Raw genomic sequence first — 8,423 nt, forward strand, 5'->3', positions numbered from 1 at the left:
CCAGGGAAGGGCCTGGGTGGGAAGGACTCTCTCTTCCGGTGAGGTCAGATCCACTGGGAGTTGGAAAGTTCTGGACGCCATAACTTTCAAATCTTACATATACTATTTCATTTGTCAACATGGTTCTTTCTTTAAAAAAAAAAATTGGCTGCACTGGGTCTAGTTCCCCGACAAGGGATGGAACTCCTGTTTCCGGCATTCGAGCTCCAGTCTTGGCCACTGGACCATCAGGGAAGTCCCCCTCAATGTGTTTCTTTTTGAGGAGCTTTTCCTCCACGAGGTAGGGTCTGTGTTGACCCTACCCCCAGGACCACCCAGACTGCAGTGCTAAAGTACCAAAAGCAGGCCTTATGAGGAGGGATACAGACACTGTTTTTTGGGGGCCTACAATGATAGCAACTTAGGTGGTTGGGGAACCATGAAGCAAGATGATGGAAAATGTGGATTTTGGAGTTGGACAAACCTGGCCTCAAATCCCGACTTTGTCACTGAACTGTAACTTCAGATAAGTGGTCTATTCACTCTAAGCCTCATTTTCATATAAAATGGGAATGATCTCTTAAGTGAGAAAATAATACTTACCTAATGAGATTCTTACAAGAGTTGAATGAGATTGAGTTTTTAGCTATATGGTAGCTATTGTGGGGAGGAGAGAAGCTATTTACAATAACAGCATGCACCCTGGAATCAGGGGGAGTTGACAAAGAACAAGAAAAAACTTGTAAAATAGAAGATGTATGAAAACTTTGTTAAGTCTGTGCTGATTTTTAGATAAAAAGTATGGTCACTGTGTCTCTAGATCTGGGTTTTCCAAACATAATTCACTGTATTTCAGTACATTGTTATCTGTTTTCTATTGTTTGACTTATTTCTCTTCAAACTGTATGTTCATGAGTATATAGACATTAATATCCCTAGTTTACGTATGAGTAAATAGAGCAAGAAAGGTTAACAGACTGCCTAGGTTCAAATCCCCTAGCTATATGACCAATTTTTTTTTTTTTAATGCTACAAATTTAGTTTAGTTTCCACACAGGTGCTTTAGAAAGCAGTCATCCCATCATTTTAGATCTTCATCTTCCAGGGCTACAATTCCAGGTATAGAAACGAGTCGGGAATGGATGTGAAAGTCTTGTAGTTATGACAAGCATCAAATTCATGGATTTGTGAGAAATCTTCTGGGGCTGGTCTCCAGGCATGCTCAATAAACCTTCTGTCCAACTTTCCCGTGGCCACCAGAGCCACCCTTTTGGAAGGCAGGAGTTGTGCAGGAATGACCACACCCATTGCTGCAGCATTTCATTCCCCTGGGACAGGAATCATCTCCTGAGCACATTTCAGCACAAGCTCCCGGAGTACCTTTGGGCGCCTCTGGGCAGAATCAGGTCTCTGTCGTCCTTTGACAGGAGACTTCCGAGCCCAGGTCACCTCTAGCCCCATGTCGATGAAAGCCAGCGGAATGAAGATAGTGCCTGTCTTCATGTTGGCTTCTGGTGTGGTCAGAAAAATGTATTTTAATTTATGTTTATTTCCCTGAAAACTCTTTAGGTTGAGCTTTTGGATATTAGCCATTTGGATATCCCCTTTTGTGTGAAGCCCCTGTTCCAGTGGTTTCCTTATTTTTCCACTGGGCTACTATCTTTTCCTTATTAATTTGTAAGAGTAGTTATGGATAGAGATAGATATTTGGGATTAAGCCTTTTATTACAGTATATATAGATGCAAATATTAATATCTTCTTCCACTCTGTGGCCTGCCTTCTCGTTCTTTTAATATTTTCTTTTAATGAACAAGATAACTAATTGTAATAAAGCTTCACAATCTGCTTTTGTGTCCTTCAAGAGAAACCTTTTTGCCTATCTGAAGCCATGAAGATATTCTTTTGTGATTATTGATAGATATGCCCTTATTGCCATTTTAATTGTTTTCTGGTTGTTTTGTAGTTCTTCTTTGTTCCTTTTTCTTTTGCTCTCATCCTTTTTGATTTGATGACTATCTTTAGTGTTATATTTGAATTTCTTTCTTTTTGTGTGAGTCATAAGTGTATGTAACTAATGCTTTTCTCTTGCTGCTTTTAAATATCTTTATATTTATAGCTAATTATATTTATGTCTAAATATAATAGAATATCCTTCATTTTTGCCATTTTAATTGCAGCATGTCTTGGTGTGGACTTCTTTGGGTTCATCTTATTTGGGACTCTGTGATTTTTGAACCTGCATGTGCTTCTTTTCCCAGGTTAGGGAAGTTTTCACTTATTAATTCTTTGAGTAAGTTCTTTGTGCCTCCCCTCTTCTCTCTCTTTTCCTTCTGGGCCTCTGGAATGTGAATATTAGCATGTTTGATATTGTTCCAGAAGTCTCTTAAACTGTCCTCATTAAAATTTTTTTTCTGTTCAATTTGGGTGATTTCCATTACTCTGTTTTCTAATTCAGTGTTTCTCTGTATCATCTAATCTACTGTCGATTCCTTCTTCTTTTTTTTTTGGTATAAAGCAGCACAGATTTATTATATTATAGTTCTAGTTGTCAGAAGTAAAAACTGGATCTCTTAGGACTAATTCAAGATGTTGACAGGGTTGTCTCGCCTCTGGAATCTCCAAGGGAAGAATCTGTTTCCTTGCTAGTCATTCCTTATTTAATCTGTTCTCTTGCTTTTCTCAAGCTTCTAGAGGCTGCTAGTATGTCTTTGTTCTTAGCTAGCCTCTTTCTCCTTCAAATGCAGGAGCCTAACCTCTTTAAATCTCCCTCCCTTTTTCTGACATTCTTGCTTTCGTTCTGTTTTTTGTGGCTGTGTGGGTCTTCATTGCTGTGCGGGCTTGTCTCTAGTTGCGGGGAGCAGGGGTTACCCTCGAGCTGCGGTGGCGTCTCTCATTGCAGATCATGGGCTCCAGGGCACGTGGCCGTCAGTAGCTGCGGCTTGTGGGCTCTAGAGCACAGGCTCTTTAGCTGTGGCATGTGGACTTGGGGCAGCATGTAGGATCTTCCTGGACCAAGCGTGGAACCTGTGACTCCTGCATTGGCGGGTGGATTCTTTACTAGGGAAGCCCTCGCTTTCTTCTTATAAGGACCCTTGTGATTACACTGGGTCCATCCAGATAATCCAGAATTATTCCCCCCAACTCAAAATTCTTAACTTGATGACCTGTAACAATTTCACTTCAGTAATTATCTTCAAATCTCTTTCATCCTTCTTTGTAAATTTCTGATGCCTTATTAAACTTCCCATGGTTCATCTACTCTTTTCCTCAGTTTGTTGAGCATCTTTTATGATCAGTACCTTGGACTCTTTATTGGGTAGATTGCTTATCTGGAGATAAGTAGACTTCACTTAGTTTTTCTTCTGGAGTTTTGTGTGGCTTCTTTGTTTGCAACATATTCTTCTATCTCCTCATTTTCCTACTTCTCCATGTTTATTTCTATGTGTTAGGTAGGTTGGTTACATTTCCTGATCTTGGAGAAGTGATCTTATGCAGGTGACATCCTGTGGGGCTCAGTAATACACTCCCCTCTGTCAGGGTGCCTCCTAAGCAGGCTTCATGGGCCTTTCTGTTGTGGTGAGGCTGACTACCATGGGCATGCTTGTAAGCGGGGTTGGCCCGCAGACCAATTGGCTGCCAGGTCCTGCCTTGGGCAGTGGTTGCTGGCCACTGGTAGGTGGAACCAGGTCCTGGGGTGCCTGGCTGTGGGGGCTGGGAAGGCTGGTGCTGAGCCCTTTTTCAGGTAGGGCTGGGTCCTTGCATGTATGGCTGCTCAGCCCTGGGGGGTCTTGGAACTGGTTCTGACCTGCTGCTAGCATTATAAACTAGAGGGGGATTCCAAAATTGTACTTTGCAACACCAGTGTCCTGGTAGAACGATCTCCTCCAAATGGCTGCCCCTAAGGGACCACAGGGACGGGGGAGCCTGGTGGTTGCCGTCTCCAGGGTCTCACAGAGTCGGACACGACTGAAGCGACTTAGCAGCAGCAGCAGAAGGGACTACCAGTTGCTTCCTGCTTCTCTGGGAGGTTTTCCCAGGATCAGAAAGTAGGTCTGACCCATGCTCATGCAAATTATTGCCATTGTGTTGGATCTCAGACTATATAATATTTTGGTGTGCCCTCTAAGAACAGTGTCTCTGTTTTCTACTGTTGCTGGCTCTCCCATATGCAAAGCTTCAAAGCCAGATGTTCTGGGGCTCATCTTCTGGTACAGAACCCCCAGCCTGGGGGCCTCAATGTTGGGCCCCCTCACTTCTTGGGAAGAACCTCTACTGTTGTGATTAGCCTCCTGTTTTGGCATTTCCTATCCAGGGATGGGGGTCTTGACCATACCAGGTCTCTGCCCCTCCTACCTGTCTTGCGGGTCCTTCTTTAGATCTTTGATAGTGGTGGTTTAGTCGCTAAGTTGTGTCCGACTCTTGCGACCCCACGGACTGTAGCCTGCCAGGCTCCTCTGTCCATGGGATTCTCCAGGCAAGAGTACTGGAGTGGGCTGCCATTTCCTTCTCCAGGTTTTATATCTTTATTGTAGAAAAATCTTTTCTGCTGGCCTTCAGGTTGTCCTCATAGATAGTTGCTCTGTAAGTAGTTGTAAATTTCGTGTGCTGGTGACAGGAGGTGAGCTCAGGTCTTCCTACTCCACCATTTTGGCTATATCTCTTCAGTGAAAGAAAATTCGGCAATATGGATGAAACTTGAGGACCTCGTGCTAAGTAGTAAGCCTATCACAATAAAACAGATACTGTATGATTCCACTTACATAAGGTAGAGTAGTCAAAATCATAAAGGCAGAAAATATAATGGTGGTTGCTAGGGACTAGGTGGAGGGGACTACAGGAAATTATTATTTAGTGGGTATAGAGTTTCAGTATACAAGATGAAAAGAATTATGGGGATGGATGGTTGTGATGGTTATAGAACAATGTAAAGGTGCTTAATACTACTAAATGCACACTTACAATTGGCTAAGATGGTAATTCTTTGCACATTTTATATCACAATTTTTTAAGAAATGGGGGAAAAACCAATGAGGTAGTCTCTTTAAAGTACTGAGAGACATTAACTGTGTACATAAAATTTATATCCATTGAAACTATCATTCAAGAGAGAGGTAAAAATGAAAATATTTTCAGACACACAAAGGCCAAGAAAGTTTGCAACCCAAAGGCCATTCCTTGAGAAACCTATTTAAAGAGTAGTTTAGCAAGGAAAAAAACCCAAGAGGTACAGTTATAAGAAAAATATAGAAGATGATTAATTAGCAACTGTTTATTGTTAAAAAGAATCTTTTTTAATTAAAAAAGCTAAAGCTTCACATAGCAAAATAAGATTGAACACATTATGCAATGGGCCTCTTAATGTCATTGTCCTGTTCAGGAGAAAAATATAAGATATTGGCTAATTTTACATATTAGTAGACAAAAATAATAGTTAAGAATGTATATTAACTACTGAAGGGTAAAGACTAAAAGAATAGAAATGCAATGCATATCTTCCAAACCAGTAAAGGGTTTTTAAAAGGGAGGCAGGATGTATATGGAAAATTTTATCAGTTCTCTAGAAGGTAGGAAAGGTGTCAAACAAAAATTTTAAAAAGAATGCTAAACAGAAAATACAAAAAAAGATAGCAGAAAAAAGTCCAGATAGAGAAGCAGTCACATTGCAACATAAAAGACAGAACTCTTGGCCTATGTTTAAGTGAGATGAGTGTTTATTCCAGAACAGGAGAAAAGGCCAGGATAGCTTTCCTAACTTCTTAAGATGTTTTTGTGAAGAGCTAAAAAGAGAAAGAGAGAAAATATTGTTCCCAGAATCTGTCTGAAGAATTTACAAGAAAAAAAATTTTTTTAGACAACTAAAGTGGTGGGACAGAAATTAGCATTAATCATAATGGCAAGAATCATCAGTGGCCTCTAACATCACAATCAGAAAAACAACTAGAAGTTATGTGCCTACTGGTGAAGGTATGCAACTTTATGTATGAAGTTTTCTTGTCAAAAAAACGTCAAAAATGAATTTGATTAAGTCTTTAGATCTAAATGCCAATTCATAGAACATATAGTGGGCAGATAGAGAAGGCAATGGCACCCCACTCCAGTACTCTTGCCTGGAAAATCCCACGGACAGAGGAGCCTGGTGGGCTGCAGTCCATGGGGTCACTAAGAGTCGGACACGACTGAGTTACTTCACTTTCACTTTTCACTTTCATGCATTGGAGAAGGAAATGGCAACCCACTCCAGTGTTCTTGCCTGGAGAATCCCAGGGACTGGGGAGCCTTGTGGGCTGCTGTCTATGGGGTTGCACAGAGTCGGACTTAGCAGCAGCAGCATATAAAACAATGGTACAGTTGAGAAAACCAATAAAATCCAAAATGCTTCTTTGAAAAAGAAAATAGAATAAACAAAACACTATCAAAATTGATCAAGAGTAAAAAGAGAAAAGACAAAATAAGAATTATTGGAAATGATGGCAGAACAAAGCTAGAAATAGAGATCATCTTTTTGTTAGGGATTATCATGAATTGTCAATACATTTGAAACATTATATAAAACAGAACATCTTCCAGAAATATGTAAATTTTTAAAATTGACTTTAGAAAAAATAGAAAACAATATGCCACTAACTGTTCAATTGGTAATCAAAATTTTACAAATCATTTTTCCTTCAACCTCCCAAATCCAGTCCCAACAGTTTAAGAAATCCTGGTTTTATACTGTTTCACAGTTGAAAAAAGGGCAAGCTACCCAAATCACTTTTGAGGCTAGCATAACCTTGATGTCCAAACCAGAAAATAATATACTGTGAGACAAAAAATTTTAAACCAATTATTCTTATGATCCTAAGGTGCTGAATCGTTAAATAAAATGTTAGCAAATCAAATTTGGCAGTTTATATAATAATAATCATGATTAAGTAGGGTTTGTCCTGGGAGTGTAAGAAAACATCATAAAATCTATTAAGGTATACACCATATTTACAAAATAAAGAAAAAAATGTGATACTTTAAATAGATGCAGAAGAATATTTAATAACATTCTACAATCATTTAAAAAATAACATTTTTAGTAAACTTCAGAGTGAAAAGGTAGATATCAAAGTAGTAGTCTACAAAACTAGATTGAAGAAAAATATAATGATCTTAATAGACACAGGAAAAAAATTTATAAAATTCAACACTCATTCATTTAAAAATTATACACTTTACTGAACTGAAGGTAAAGGATGGTCATTAAAAACCTACAGCAAGAATTATATTTAAAAATGAAACTTCAGAAGCAGCCCTAATTAAAGTCAAGAATAAGACATGTATATCCAATGTTGTAGTGTCTATTTATCATTTTTGTTGTTGTTCAGTCGCTCAGTCATGTCTTACTCCTTGCAACCCCATGGATGGCAGCATACTAGGTTTCCTTGCCCTACAACATCTCCTGGAGCTTGCTCAAACTCATGTCTGTTGAGTTGGTGATGCCATCCAACCATCTCATCCTCTGTTGTTCCCTTCTCCCCATGCTTTAAATCTTTCCCAGCATCAAGGTCTTTTCTAATGAGTCAGTTTTTCGCATCAGGTGGCCAGAGTATTGGAGCTTCAGCTTCAACATCAGTCCTTCCAATGAATATTCAGGATTGATTTCTTTTAGGATTGACTGGTTTGATCTCCTTGCAGTCCAAGGGACTCTCAAGAGTCTTCTCCAACACCACAGTTCAAAAGCATCTGTTCTTCAGTGCTCAGTCTTCTTTATAGTCCAACTCTCACATCCATACATGACTACTGGAAAAACCATAGCTTTGATGATATGGACCTTTGTTATAAATATAGAAAAAGAAAAAAGGAGATTTCTTTTTTTCAAAAAGGCATAGTTTTATGACCTCAGGATAAGAAGTAATTCCTTAAATACAAGAAACACAATAAATGTTTAAAACATTCAAACGTAGAACTCTGTACAATAAAAGACACCATAAACAAAGATAAAAAGACAAATCACAAAATGAGAGAGGATATTTACAACCCACAGAGCCAACAGGATTTGATTAGAAAATCTAATCCACTAGGGGTGATGTGGAGACCCCATGGACTGCAGCCTACCAGCTCCTCCGTCCATGGGATTTTTCAGGCAAGAGTACTGGAGTGGGGTGCCATCGCCTTCTCCGTTATATAACTATGGGAACTAGTTAAACAGTTCATGGACAGATATTGCTTCTGCATCTAGTACTGAGACTTCAAGTAGGTAGGGTAGGCAGTGAGGAATGAAAGTGGACATGAAGTGGAGAGGAACAGAATCACTGGAACCTTCGAGGAAGAGCTGAAACTCACAAGAAGAAACTGAAACTTCTTTCACTATCTTGAAGCCTCCAACTTCCGTGATGTAAGAGATCGATAGCTGAATCTGGTGTCTTTCATCTCAGAGCTAAAATTGTACCTAGCCCAGGAGTTGAAGAAGCTG

The sequence above is a fragment of the Budorcas taxicolor genome, chromosome 11, assembly GCF_023091745.1.
Source record: "Budorcas taxicolor isolate Tak-1 chromosome 11, Takin1.1, whole genome shotgun sequence".
In the NCBI taxonomy this organism is placed as follows: Eukaryota; Metazoa; Chordata; class Mammalia; order Artiodactyla; family Bovidae; genus Budorcas; species Budorcas taxicolor.